The following is a 12,979-nucleotide window of genomic DNA, read 5'->3' as shown; positions in this document are numbered from 1 at the left end:
ACAACTTCTACTATTTTAAAAGCTTCTTTGTCCTAAACGTCCTAAACAATCTGAGCTATTAAAATAACTCAAAGATCAATAAGTCACCTTATACTCTGCTATCACTGGATATCAGAAGACTAATACCTCTGGCCAATTTCTAAACTGCCTTGTTGTATGACTTCTTTCCTGTGTCTTTAGGAATTACATGCATGTCCTAAACTTGCCTTTGGTGCATTTTCAAAAGCAGCAACAAAATACAGCAGAAATGTAACCACACAAATTAGGCACTTAAATTTCAATCTATACACCAGTGTTCACCGCAGCACTTTTCACAAAAATCAAAAGGTGCAAACAACCCAAGTGTCCATCAACATATGGATAAACAAATCAGGTATGTATACACATGGAGTATTACTCAGCCATGAAGACAAACGGAGCTCAGATGCATGCCACAACATGGATGAACCTTGAAAACATGATGAGCCAAAAACATCTGTATGATCATACAAGCACTATATGATTTCACTTATGTGAATTAAGGAAATATGCAGCAACCAAAGATTACTGGTTACCAGGAATGGGAGGGAGGGAGGAAGGGAGAGATTCTGCATTGAGTTTATGTTAATGGTGGTGAAATACTTTGGAAAAGGACAGCAATAATGGGGGCACACGAGGAACAATGTAATCAATGTCACTGAATTGTAAATGTGGAAGTTATACTGGAGAATGTTCTGATGTGTATATTTTCTCCACATTAAAAAATAATTCAATCCAGCAAATTCTCCATTAAGGGTTTTGTAATGAGAAATCTTATTCATGAAGACCTCCAAAATTCAACCCGATTTCTAAACACACTAAAGTATCTCTTTAAGTTCCTGAATCTCAAATGATTGCTAGCAAAATGCAGTTTAAATTTGTATAAGTTCCTGTAGTGAATCTGAAGTGTAACAAATATTATTTATCTTCTTATAGCAGTTTCAGAGCCCATTCGCATCTGCCACACACAAGTAAACGCCCTAAGTTGATTTACATAAGTGCTTGAGGGGCAGGTACTGTCTTCATACCATTCCTGCTATTAAGGTCTACAGACCCACTTTTGACTGCGGGGGGGGGGGGGGAAATCAAATTATTGCCTGAAACTCATGAATTTCAACCCATTGCTCTACCTTCCTCTACCAAACCCTTGTCAGTAAGGTAAGGCAAAAGATTTTCTAACAGAGGTAGAGGAAAAGTGATGCGGGGGCGGGGGGGGGGGAGTAAATTGTGGTTTAATTAAAAAGCAGAGTCATTCAGAATTAACAAGCAATTAACAAGGAATTGTGGAATTCCTATGAGAATAATGAGGCGGGGAAGCTACAAAAAAAGTCTCAAAGCCTCAGGGCAAAGTAAATGGCATAGTGTCCCAAAAGATAATGCAAAACGCGGAAACACCGTACAGAGAGAAGGGGGGAAAACACATCTCTGGGGTAGAAAAGTCATTCAACGGCACAGGCAATGTTTTTGTTTTTGCTGAAAAACTTGGGGCTAGGAAAGGGTGCACTCCCAGGCAACCACCCTCAAAATAAAGCACTGCCTAATGAAGTGAAGTAGGGGCCAGGAATAAACAATGGGGGAGGGGAGGGCGGTGCTCACTACCTTTCTAGCGGATGCTGGTTAGAGGCACTCCGCCGGCTTCTTCTCTGTTGGGTGAGCAGAACCCTTCCTGCTCTCTCGTCTCCCCTAGCCAGCTCAACCCTGGAAAACAGAAATAAGTGAGTGGTGCAGCGCCCCAGGAGCGAGGAGGAGGGGGCTCTGAGGACGGGGAGCTAAGGAAGGGGCTGGAGAGTGGTAAGGTCAGGCAGGAAGGAGCAGTGGTTCTCCCCCTCCCAGCCTCCGAGTCAGTCCCTTCCTCTCGAGGGAGCTCACTGACTTTACCTGTCTCCTCAGCTGCTGCTCCTCTTCCTCCTTGCAGCCTCCTCCACACTCACTAACTTCTCCATTGAAGCTACACCCCAGGCAGGGCCGGACACGGCTGTTCCTGATCCTCCTCGGCGCCTCACGGCCCCAGCCCGGGGAGCATCCAGACAGCCGAGCGGACGGGGGGCGGCGGTCTCGGTCGCCGGGCAGCCTCGGGGCAGGGGTGCAGGGAGGAAGTCTAGGCTCGGGTGGGGGGGCAGTCCCGGTACGGGGGCTCGGAGCAAGGGCTGCCGCGCTCCGGGCCGGAGGCTCCCAGCTACGAGGGGACTCAGGCCGTCTCGGGACAGCAAAGTCCCGGGTCATACAGGGTCCGAAGTGCCAGGCGCGGAGACTTCGGACGGGGGGCTTTCGAGGTGCACTTTGCACTGGGCCACCCCCGCCCCCTCCCTCTCCCTCCAGCACTTTGGGGTCACTGGGATGGACCAAGCCTCCAGCAGCCAATCAGCGGCCGCAGTGGAGCCTGAGCCCGGAGCCGTAAACCAGGTCCGGGGTGGGTGGGGGTGGGGGGTGGGGGCGACTTGGTTGGTTGGTTGCTTCCTTCTCGCCTCCTTTCCCCCAGTAGCCCCCACCCCCTGTCTGCCGTAAAGCCGCCTGCGCATTCGCGACAGTTAGAGGAGGCCTGCCCATCGAGGCTGGGACTGGTCTCCGATTGGCCTCACTCACTTCCCCCCGGCTTCCCCGCTGTGGCCTCCGAGGCCCCGCCCCCGACGGAGGGACTCTGTGCTGTTGCTAAGAGACCTTGCACGCGAACGGGTCCACTGCGCATGCGGGAGGCGGAGACCCGTTTGCACTCTCCGTGAACTACGGTGCCCCGGAGGGGGCAGGCGTTCTAGCGATGGCGATGCCCAAACGCAGCGGCGTTGGCCAGGCGTCTGACAGGTAACCGGAGCAGCTGCTGATCTCGGCGGCGGGCGAGGCGACTGTGCAGACGGGCCCCGGACTTAAGGTTGGGGAGGCGGCCAGAGGCGAGAAGGCGCCCTGTACCGCCGCAGCTCCTCCGAGGCGAGAGCCGGGTCCTTCTGCGGGTCTGTCCGGTCCCACCAGCGACCAGACTGGGGACGGCTCGCCTGGCCTGGAAGGGGGGACTCTTTTGGGAAGGTGGTACCGGCTCAAGGACTTCCCTGCAAGGATAGCGATCCTCACGGATTTCTATGAGTAAAGGTAAAGGGGAAGTGGGAAAAGCAGAGATGAGGACATAGTCACACCGGATTATTAAGTGCGTTTGTTCATTTAACAAGTGTGTACTGATTAGACACTGTTCTGGGCTTTGGGAAGACAACAGTGAGCGACAGAGATGCAGTCATTTGCCCTTGTGGAGGTTTCGCTTTAACAGGGGGACGAGAAATTATCAGGTAGCAGGAGGTTATGTGAAGAAAATAAAGCTGCGTAATGTGTAGAGTTTGACTAGGAGATGAGGAGCTATTTTAAATAGGTTGTCAGGAAAGGCCTCTGAGAAAGTGACGTTTGAACAGCGATGAGGAGCTAGCCTTGCCAAGATCTGGGGGAAGACTTTTCCACGCAGAATCAAAAGTGCACACTCTGATGCTGGGAAAAGCTTGGCAGCTTACAGAAACGACAGGAAAGAAGGCCAGCATGGCTGAAGCAAAGTGAGTGAAGGGGGGAATGATTGGTAAGGAGTTGGCCAATGAGGGCAGATGGCAGATCTTGTAGGACCCTCATAAGCCATGGTTGAAGAGTTATGGTATCTAGTTTGTTTTGGAAAAATCACCACTGGATGCTGCTGGAGAAGACTATAGAGGGGAGCGGGGCTAATGCAAACCTGGAAGGCTGTCTGAGTTATCTAGTGCTGCTGTAACAGAAATACCACAGGTGGATGGCTTTGCCAAAGAGGCATTTATTTTCTCACAGTTCAGGAAGCTAGAAGTCCAAATTCAGGGTACCGACTCTGGGGAAACGCTTTCTCTGTCAGCTCTAGAGGAAGGTCCTTGTCTCTTCTGAGCTTCTGCTCCTGGGCAGTCTTCATGTGGCTTGGCATCTCTCCTCCCCCATTTCCACTTTCTTAATCTCTTCATTTTATATTTTGTTTGACATAACAAAGAACCCATTCCCAAATGGGATTATAACCACAGGAACAAAGGAAAAAAAAAAGTTGCCATAAACTTGATTCATAGTCAACCCCATAGGACAGAATAGAAATGCTCTGTAGAGTTTCCAAGGAGCGCCTGGTGAATTCGAACTGCAGACCTTTTTGTTAGCAGTTTTAGCGCTTGACCACTACGCCACCAGGGAGGTTAGGATTTACAACACATATTTTGGGGGGCACAATTCAATCCATAACAAAGGCTGTCCTAGTAGTCCAGGCAGCAGGTGGCATTGTCTTGCACTATGTTGCCCAATAGTCCAGATATTTGGCTGCCACCATTGTCCTCGAAACCCGATTGCCATCGAGTCACTTCTGACTCTTAGCGACCCTATGGGACAGAGTAGGACTGCTCCATAGGGTTTCCAAGGAGCAGCTGGTGGATTCAAACTGCTGACCTTTTGGTTAGCAGCTGAGGTCTTAACCACTGTACCACCAGGGCTCCATTGTCCTCAAAGGCCTTCCCAATTGTATATAAAGGAAGTATTGCAATGTATCAACTGTTTTTATTAATAAAGTATGCTAAGGAGTATTTGTGGGGGGTCAGAAGTGTTCAATTTGCCTCTGATATTTTCCTTCTCACTATTATTTGTTTATTCAAGAATACTTGTTTGGTCTTTCCACATGTAGGCAAACTGGGCTCAGTCCTGTCCAAGGGAGCTCAAAGTAGAGTGTGGGGGGCCGAACTAGAAAATAGTTGAAGATAATGCTATGAGATAAATACTCTGATAGAACACAGAAGGAGCACTTGGCAGGGCCCCCTGAGCCAGGCTTGGTTTTGTGGAAGGCTTCCCGTGGCTGGAAGTTTAAGGCCAGAACATAATTTGAAGGCTGTGGATTGAGGGATAAGGTTGAGCATGATTTAGTCAGGAAAAATAGTCTGGGCAGAGGCTGAGTCCTTAAAATGCACAGTTTCCAAAGACCTCAGAGAAAGTCTAGAGCTCAGTTTGTGAAGGGCACAGAATTGAGAAGACCCCAAGAGTCAGATTTTCAGGGGTCCAGTAAGCTTTGTTTGTGGTTTGGACTTTATCCTAAGGAAAGTGGAGAGGTTTTTCCGAAAAACGTAATTTTAGCATGGGACAAAAAACAACCACTTAGGAATCTGTTGTAGTTGTCCAGGGCACACGTGATATACTACAGAAGTGGCAGTGAGGATTGAGAAAAGTGGGATAAAGAGAGGGGTCCGTGAAGATGCTCAGGTGTCTAGATGGGTAACCAGGTGATAGGGATCCTACAAATGCAGGAGAAAGCACGTTTAAGGGGGGACAGAATGAGTTGATTTGTGTAGAAGGTGCCTTTGGGACCTCCAAGTGGCGCTTTCCAGGAAACAATCAGATCCTCGAATGTGGAGCCCAGAAGAGAGCTAGGCCATAATTATGGACTCTGGGGTCATTAGCATGGAGGTAGTGATGGAAGAAATGGAGAGTTCATGAAATTGTCCTAAGGAGAGACAGGATATAGAGGACTGACTACTTCAAGGTCCCAACATTTAAGAGGCTGGTTGAGGAAGAGGATCCTACAGGGGTGACTGAGAAGGAACCTCCAGAGAGGGAGAAGGAATACCTACAGAAATTGGTTTGTCCAGGATTAGCGTGTATTGAGAAAAAGGCAGAAATATTTTTAATGGGAGGACTATACAAATATCTGTAATAACATACACTTTTCATTTAATAATTTGCCCGTTTGGCCGGCAACTCTACTGATGAAATTGTAAATGAAAGCCCCTTTCAAGAAAAAAAAAAAACTTATAAGGGGAGAGGAGTGAAAAAGTGTATTTTACGGTCTCATTCATGATATGAAAGACATTTGAACAGTGTAGGTTAATGAACAAATTAATATTCATCTTGTTGTGAGCCCCAAAGATTTCTTTCCCTCACTCCATATAAAGCTATTCTGGAAATAAAAATGTTTAAAAGAACATCCTTAGTAAACGTTTGCTTGGATTGGAAAAAATAAAAATGTTTTGTTTCATTCAGAGATTGCGAATCATGCAAGAAAAATTTTTAATCGCTTCTGGCTGTTTCTAGAAACCAAGTCCACCTGGAAAGCACAATTATATCACCTTCAATTCAAAAGAATGTATGTTAGGCTCTGCAAGCAGCTTCAAACAAGGTTTTGGACCAGTTCTGCCTGGTTCAGTCATGGCCAACAGCGAAACCCAAATGGACCTGAATTTTTTAAATATGGGTGAATCTAAAGGGGAAAAACTATTGATCCAAGCCCTGGTAGAAACTTACTCTCCATCCTAGAAGACACGGGCAGCCTGCACGTTGCATAGCAACAAAATCTCTTTACCGGATGTGTTGGAAGCAGGTATGCCCTGCTCAAAAATGGCGGCCACTCAAAGACCGTGCTGCTTTGAATGTGTGTCACTCTCAGCAGTGCTGGCTATAGTCCAGTCTCCTGCATCAGGAGCCTGAAAGGGCTCACTATGCCACTTTGGAGCCTCCCATTCCAGGGCTTCAACCCGTAATTTTTCACGTTTCAGTTATTGTTCCGCTTCACCCAAATTTTAAAAATCAAAAAAATTGAGCCTGTTCCAACTTTGCTTCATCAGCCGTGACTGAGCTAGTTCAAAGCCCTGGTTTCAAAACAGAAATTTTGACAAGAGTTTGGAACAGTGGTACTTTATTTGGAATAAAATGGTGGTGGTGGTTGGTTACCGTCGAGTTGATTCCAGCTCGTGGGACTCCATGTGTACAGAGTAGAACTGCTCCGTAGGATTTTCAATGGCATGTCTTCCTAGGTTCTTCTGAGTGGGCCCAAACTGCCAGTCGTAACCATTTGTGCCAGCCAGGGAACTCTTGAAATAAAGTAACTCTTCCTAAAGAAACTGTTTTGAAAGTTACCACATATTTTTGGGTGTACAGTTTCCAATTTTGTAAAAATTGGCTGTTTTATTTTTATTCTATTATACTTCTAAGCAACCATATTTCATATTAACTTCTAAATTTTGCCTTCTCATTGAAGTACTTAGCAGATTATAATAGAAACTAAAAAAAAAAAAAATTTTTTTTTTTAGTTATATTCAGCAACATTAAATTGTATGATCTTTCAACTCTGCTATAATTTCTCCCGGTTTGTTATACAAACAATAACATCACAGCAAGTTTGGAAAACACCTGTAATGCTACAATGAACACCTTCTTTTGCACATTCCTTTTTGTCTTTAAACACTTTTCACAGAGGTATAATCATGATTGTACTATAAATTTCTGGACTTCACCTGTAAATTCCACCTGAATTAATTAATACTTCCTTCTAGGAAACCTTGATCACTATATCATGTTTCCATTATTCTTAAGGTTATGGAATTTCAAAGTTGCAAGAGGCTTTAGAAATCATCTAGTCCAGTGATTTTCAAATTTTCTTAGCAATGGGACTGCAGTGTTAAAAAAAAAAAAAAAGAATTAAAAGTGGTATTTCATTAGTGGGAATGTAATTTACAAGCTGCATTTTATAATATTTACTGATTATAGAATCGGCTGTTATTGACTCCAAAAAGAACAAAAGGGAGACAAGGAAATCAGTCAGTTGTTGTGGAGAATATTATCAGTCTTATTGTAATCCCAGCACCTGTGAAAATTTAGATGAGATGTTTGCCAAATACTGATTCAACCAAGAGACTAAGGTCTAGGAGCTTCAAGGGAAATGATACCTCAATTGTCTCCTAATTTCCAGTTCTTGGATATCTGACCACTTCTGTGTTTTTCACTTAAAATCCTTTGTTCAAGTTACAATTTTTAAAATGGTTGAGAAATATAATTATAAACTAGGAACATTATATTACCAGAATTTCACAGAATGTGCTAGTAGACATAATTCTAAAGTGCCTTATTAAATTGGTGCTGTCAAATTTGATAATTCTAAAATTCCAACTTTTCATTATTTAAGAGAAGCTTAATATGCAGAATTTTTTTTTTTTTTTTTACCAAATTGAGATTGATTAGGTTTTAACAGACATACTTCATTTCCCATTCATTTAGGTAAATGTCAAATTCACAAAAATGGAAACAGTAATTTTACAACATAGGCACTAAGTAATTGACAGTAAGCATTTTTGATGTTTTAGTTCATGAAATCCTACCTCAACCAGGATCGAGTTTCTTCCCTGAATAGAAAGCCTTTATTGTTGAAAAAATGCCCAAGTCCCTCCTCAGTAATTCTGATTCTGTTGGTCTCCAGGGGGACCAGAGCACAGTGATTTTTCCTAGTGCCCAGTGATTTCAGTGTGTGACCAGTGTTGAAAACCACTGCCTAGAGTGCTGTGTCCTGGCCGTTAGAGAGCTTGGTGCTCCTCATGGGGAGAATGAGCTGTTTATGTGTTAGACGACAGGAGGCACCTTTCCTAGGACTGCAGAGGGTATCCAGGACCTGGATTTTGTAAATAGGTCCACCAGAAACACAGTAAAATGGAATCCCATCTCTGCCTGCTAGCCTTAGTTCAGCTATACCTGGTGGGAAATGGAGCTGGGGCTGGATAGAGACCTTGGCCCTACTGTCCCAGGGGAAAAGATGCTTAAAGAAAGGAAGCTAATTCGTGGCTTTTGAGTGTTCTTTTAACTCTTACCTTGTTAATTTAAGGAATTTTTTTTAAGGGTAGTTTTAACTTTCACTTTACTTCAACCGATTAAGATGTGACTCTGATGTGTGCAGGTTCTGTCGAGCACGTTGTCAGGTTTGTAGGTAAAGAACAAATGAGCTTAGAGCCCACTTTCTGCCATGGATGCTACTATGGTCATTATTTGTAATTTTTGATGGGCAATTTTTATTGTAATTTAAAATTCAGAGTTAAAAATAACATGGGATGTTTATATTTTTAATATCAAACAGTACTAACAATAAACTTCGGAACCGATTTTAGAATTATTTTATACATAAGAAATAACATGGGATGTTTATATTTTTAATATCAAACAGTACTAACAATAAACTTCGGAACCGATTTTAGAATTATTTTATACATACACACTACTAAATTAAATGAAGGTAATAATCTGAGAACTTGGCGGAAACAGTATTTCCAGCCATGAATTTATTCAGCATTTATTAAGTACCTACTTTTTGTCAGGCATATGGATTACACCTCAACATAGAACAGAAATTCTCACAGCTGGACCAATAAGCAACAACATGGTAAATGGAGAAAAGATTGAAGTTGTCAAGGATTTCATTTTACGTGGATCCACAATCAACGCGTGTGGGAACAGCAGTTAAGAAATCAAATGATGTATTGCATTGGGCAAATTTGCTGCAAACGAACTCTTTAAAAGTGTTGGGGAAAAAACAGTGTTGAAAAGCAAAGATGTCATTTCTGTTTATTAACACTACCACCCATCTGTCATTTTGCAGTACTGTGGTAGCTTGCATGGTGGTGTGATGCTAGAAGCTATGCCACTGGTATTTCAGGTACCATCAGGGTCACCCATGGTGGACAGGTTTCAGGAGAGCTTGTAGAAGACAGACTGGGAAAAAAGGCCTGGTGATCTACTTCCAAAAATTAGCATGTGAAAACCTGTTGTTGTTAGGTGCGGCTGAGTCGGTTCCAACTCACAGCAACCCTACAACAGAACAAAACACAGCCCAGTCCTACGCCATCCTCACAGTTGTTCTTATTTTGAGCCCATTGTTACAGCCGTTGTATCAATCCATCTCTTTGAGGGTCTTCCTCTTTTTCATTGACCCTGTACTTTACCAAGCATGATATCCTTCCCCAGGGACTGATCCCTCCTGACAGCATGTCCAAATGGATGTTAAATGCTCTAATCCGTCAGTTAGTTCAGTACTCTGAGAACGAAACTACTTCATTACTTGTCTAAAGCCAACATGGGATCTTCATGAATCTATTAAAAGCACTGCATTCACTGATACCTGTGTCCTGCCCAGTTAGAGGTGAACTGGGATGATGCCTCTGGAGCCCTGGTGGCACAGTGGCAAGTGCAGCTGCTAACCAAAAATTTGGCATTTTGAACCCAGAACCCACCAGCACTGTGGGAGAAAGAGGTAGCACTGTGCTTCTGTAAAGATTTACAGCCTCGAAAACCCTATGGGGCAGTTCTACCCTGTACTGTAGGGTAGCTATGAGTTGGAATCGACTCGATGGCAGTGGGTTTGGTTTTTTTTTTTTGGTTTTGGTGATGACTCCAGTCAGATCGACAAGTTCTTGACCTCTTGCTTTTGCCACTTTGCCTCTTTGAGACCATGACCTGCACCTCCATTCCCTCTTTGAGTGGCTCCATGTCTGTTGGCTGGTTCTTACTGCATTCCTTATCAAGAATCTGATAACCAATGGTTTACACTTGCGCCTAGCTTAACTTCCACCCCCTTAAAAAATGGGGAGGAGGGGTGTTTAAGGATGGTGTTTGTCTCAATAAACATATTCATTCTGTTTTAAAACTTTAAACCGTAAGTAGAGGTGCAGAGTAAGTCAAAGAAAGGAGTGTGTGCAGGCTGTAGCGTCAGACCTGCCATGTGTGACCATGCTTCCCAGGGTCTGCTGGGGCATACTAAATACGGGTGAGTGTTCTTTGTGGATATTCCAGGTACCACCGTTATTCTCCTTCAACACATAAGGAGACTGAGATGCACGGAGTAACTTGCTCGAGTTGCCTCAGTTTGATCCAGATCTCGTGCTCTTGCTAACATACCACTTTGACTAAAAAAAAAAAAACACTTTAAGTATTGTTTCAAACATATATTTTAAGTCTTTTACCTATAATTCTGTATTAACTGGCTTTTCCTTCACGCTAAGAGGAATTTCTAGCCTGACCAGAGTCCTACCGATATGAGTTTAATAAGAGGACAGTTTACAAAACTGCGAGGTTTAAATGTTTTCGGTGCCTCAACAGTAACCAGGAACTTGTTAGAGAAATCACTGGGCCCCATGCCAGAACTGCTGTATCTGAAACCCCCGGGGGCAGGGCCTACCATCTGTCTTTCTAGCCTCCCAGGAGGTTTGGGTGTATGCCACAGTGTGGGCGCCATTGTTTTAGGAAATCATCTAGGGCTGGTATAGTAACCGTGGGCTTGTAACTGCCATTACCCACCGTAGGCCTGCAGGTAAAGGGGAGGGGCAGTTCCTGGAACGTGAGGGAGTTACCAAACGCAGCCACGTCTTCCTCAATGTACAGGGTTTTGCCTGGCATGAGTTTTCATTTCTCTGTGATAAATACCCAGGAGTGTAATTGCTGGGTTATATGTGGTTGATGGTTTAGTTTTTTTAGATAAACTGCTAAGACGTTTTCCACAGCAGCTGAACGATCTCACGTTCCTACCAACAATGGATGACAGTCCCTGTTGCTTCACATCCTCCTCAGCCTTGGGTGTTGTCACTCTTCTTTATTTTAGCCATTCTGATGGATGCGTGTTGTTGTTAGGTACCATCAAGTTGGTTCCAACTGATCGAGGCCCTGTGTACAACAAAACAAAACACTGCCTGGTCCGGCACCGTCTTCCCAGCCCTGCATGTGTTTGAGCCTGTTGTTGCAGCCATCGTGTCAGTCTATCTCTTTGAGAGTCTTCCACTTTTTCGCTGACCTCCGTGACCAAGTATGATGTCCTTCTCCAGGGCCTGGTCCATCCTGATAACACATCCAAAGTTTGTGAAGTGAAGTCTCACCATCCTTGCTTCTGAGGAACATTCTGGCTGTGCTTCTTCTGAGACAGATGTGTTCATTCTTCTGGAAATCTGTGATATATTCAATATTCTTCGCCAACACCACGATTCAGAGGCACTAATTCTTCTTCAGTCTTCCTTATTCATTGTCTAGCTTTCGAATGCATATGAGGTGATTGAAAGTACTGTGGCTTGGGTCAGGCACACCTTAATCCTCAAAGTGACATCTTTGATTTTCAACACTTGAAAGAGGTCTTTTACAGCAGATTTGCCAAATGCAATGCATCGTTTGATTTCTTGACTGCTGCTCCCATGGGCATTGATTATGAATCCGAATAAAATGAAACCCTTGACAACTTACATATTTTGTCCATTTATCATGATGTTGCTTATTGGTTCAGTTGTGAGAATTTTTGTTTTCTTTATGTTGAGGTGTAATTCATACTGAAGGCTGTGATCTTTGACCTTCATCAGTAAGTGCCTCAGTCCTCTTTGCCTTCAGCGAACAAGGTTGTGTCATCTGCACAACACAGGTTGTTAATGAGCCTTCCTCCAGTCTTGCCGCCCTGTTCTTCATATAGTCCAGCTTCTGGGATTATTTGCTCAGCATACAGGTTAAATAAGTATGGTGAAAGGATACAACCCTTACACACACTTCCTGATTTTAAACCATGCCGTATTCCCTTGTTCTGTTTGAACAATCTCCTCTTGGTCTATGTACAGGTTCTCATGAGCACAGTGAAGTATTCTGGAATTTCTGTTCTTCACAATGTTATCCATAATTTGTTATGATCCACACAGTTGAATGCCTTAGCATAGTCAATAAAACACAGGTAACATCTTTCTGGTATTCTCTGCTTTCAGCCAAGATCCATCTGACATCAGCAATGATATTCCTTGTTCCATGTCCTCTTCTGAATCCAGCTTGAATTTCTGGCAGTTCCCTGTCGATGTACTGCTGCAACTAACTGCTTTTGAATGATTTTCAGCAAAATTTTACTTGCATGTGATATTAATCATATTGTTCGGTGATTTCCGCGTTCTGTTGGATCACCTTTCTTTGGAATGGGCACAAATGTGGATCTCTTCTAGTTGGTTGGCCAGGTAGCTGTCTTCCAAATTTCTTGACATAGACGAGTGAGCACGTGTAGCGTATTCATTTGTTGAAACATCTCAACTGGTATTCCGTCAATTCCTGGAACCTTGTTTTTTGCTAATGCCTTTTTTTCTTTTCAGTGCAGCTTGGACTTCTTCCATCAGTACCATTGGTTCCTGATCCTATGCTATCTCCTGAAATGGTTGAATGTTGACCAGTTCTTTTTGGT

The 12,979-nt window shown here is 43.9% G+C and overlaps 2 protein-coding genes across 5 annotated transcripts in view; one reads left to right on the top strand and one right to left on the bottom strand.

Moving 5' to 3' along the window:
• Positions 1-2,358, bottom strand: part of ASB7 (ankyrin repeat and SOCS box containing 7) — a 64,721-nt gene extending 62,363 nt beyond the window's left edge. For both annotated transcript variants that reach the window (XM_049905493.1, XM_049905492.1), the window contains exons 1-2: positions 1,897-2,358; positions 1,618-1,716 (exon numbers count right to left, since the gene is read on the bottom strand). The gene's annotated coding sequence lies outside the window, so the exon portion shown is untranslated. The remainder of the gene's footprint in view (positions 1-1,617; positions 1,717-1,896) is intronic.
• Positions 1,680-12,979, top strand: part of LINS1 (lines homolog 1) — a 42,367-nt gene continuing 31,067 nt past the window's right edge. The window contains exon 1 of one of the 3 annotated variants that reach the window (XM_049905490.1): positions 1,680-1,733. The gene's annotated coding sequence lies outside the window, so the exon portion shown is untranslated. Of the gene's footprint in view, positions 1,734-2,558; positions 3,100-12,979 lie in introns of those variants that run through there. The other 2 variants (XM_049905488.1, XM_049905487.1) reach the window with 2 other exon arrangements.

This window comes from Elephas maximus, chromosome 13 (genome assembly GCF_024166365.1).
Source record: "Elephas maximus indicus isolate mEleMax1 chromosome 13, mEleMax1 primary haplotype, whole genome shotgun sequence".
NCBI lineage: Eukaryota > Metazoa > Chordata > Mammalia > Proboscidea > Elephantidae > Elephas > Elephas maximus.
Note: the sequence above shows the minus strand (reverse complement) of the source record. Positions and strands in the feature narration are given on the sequence as shown.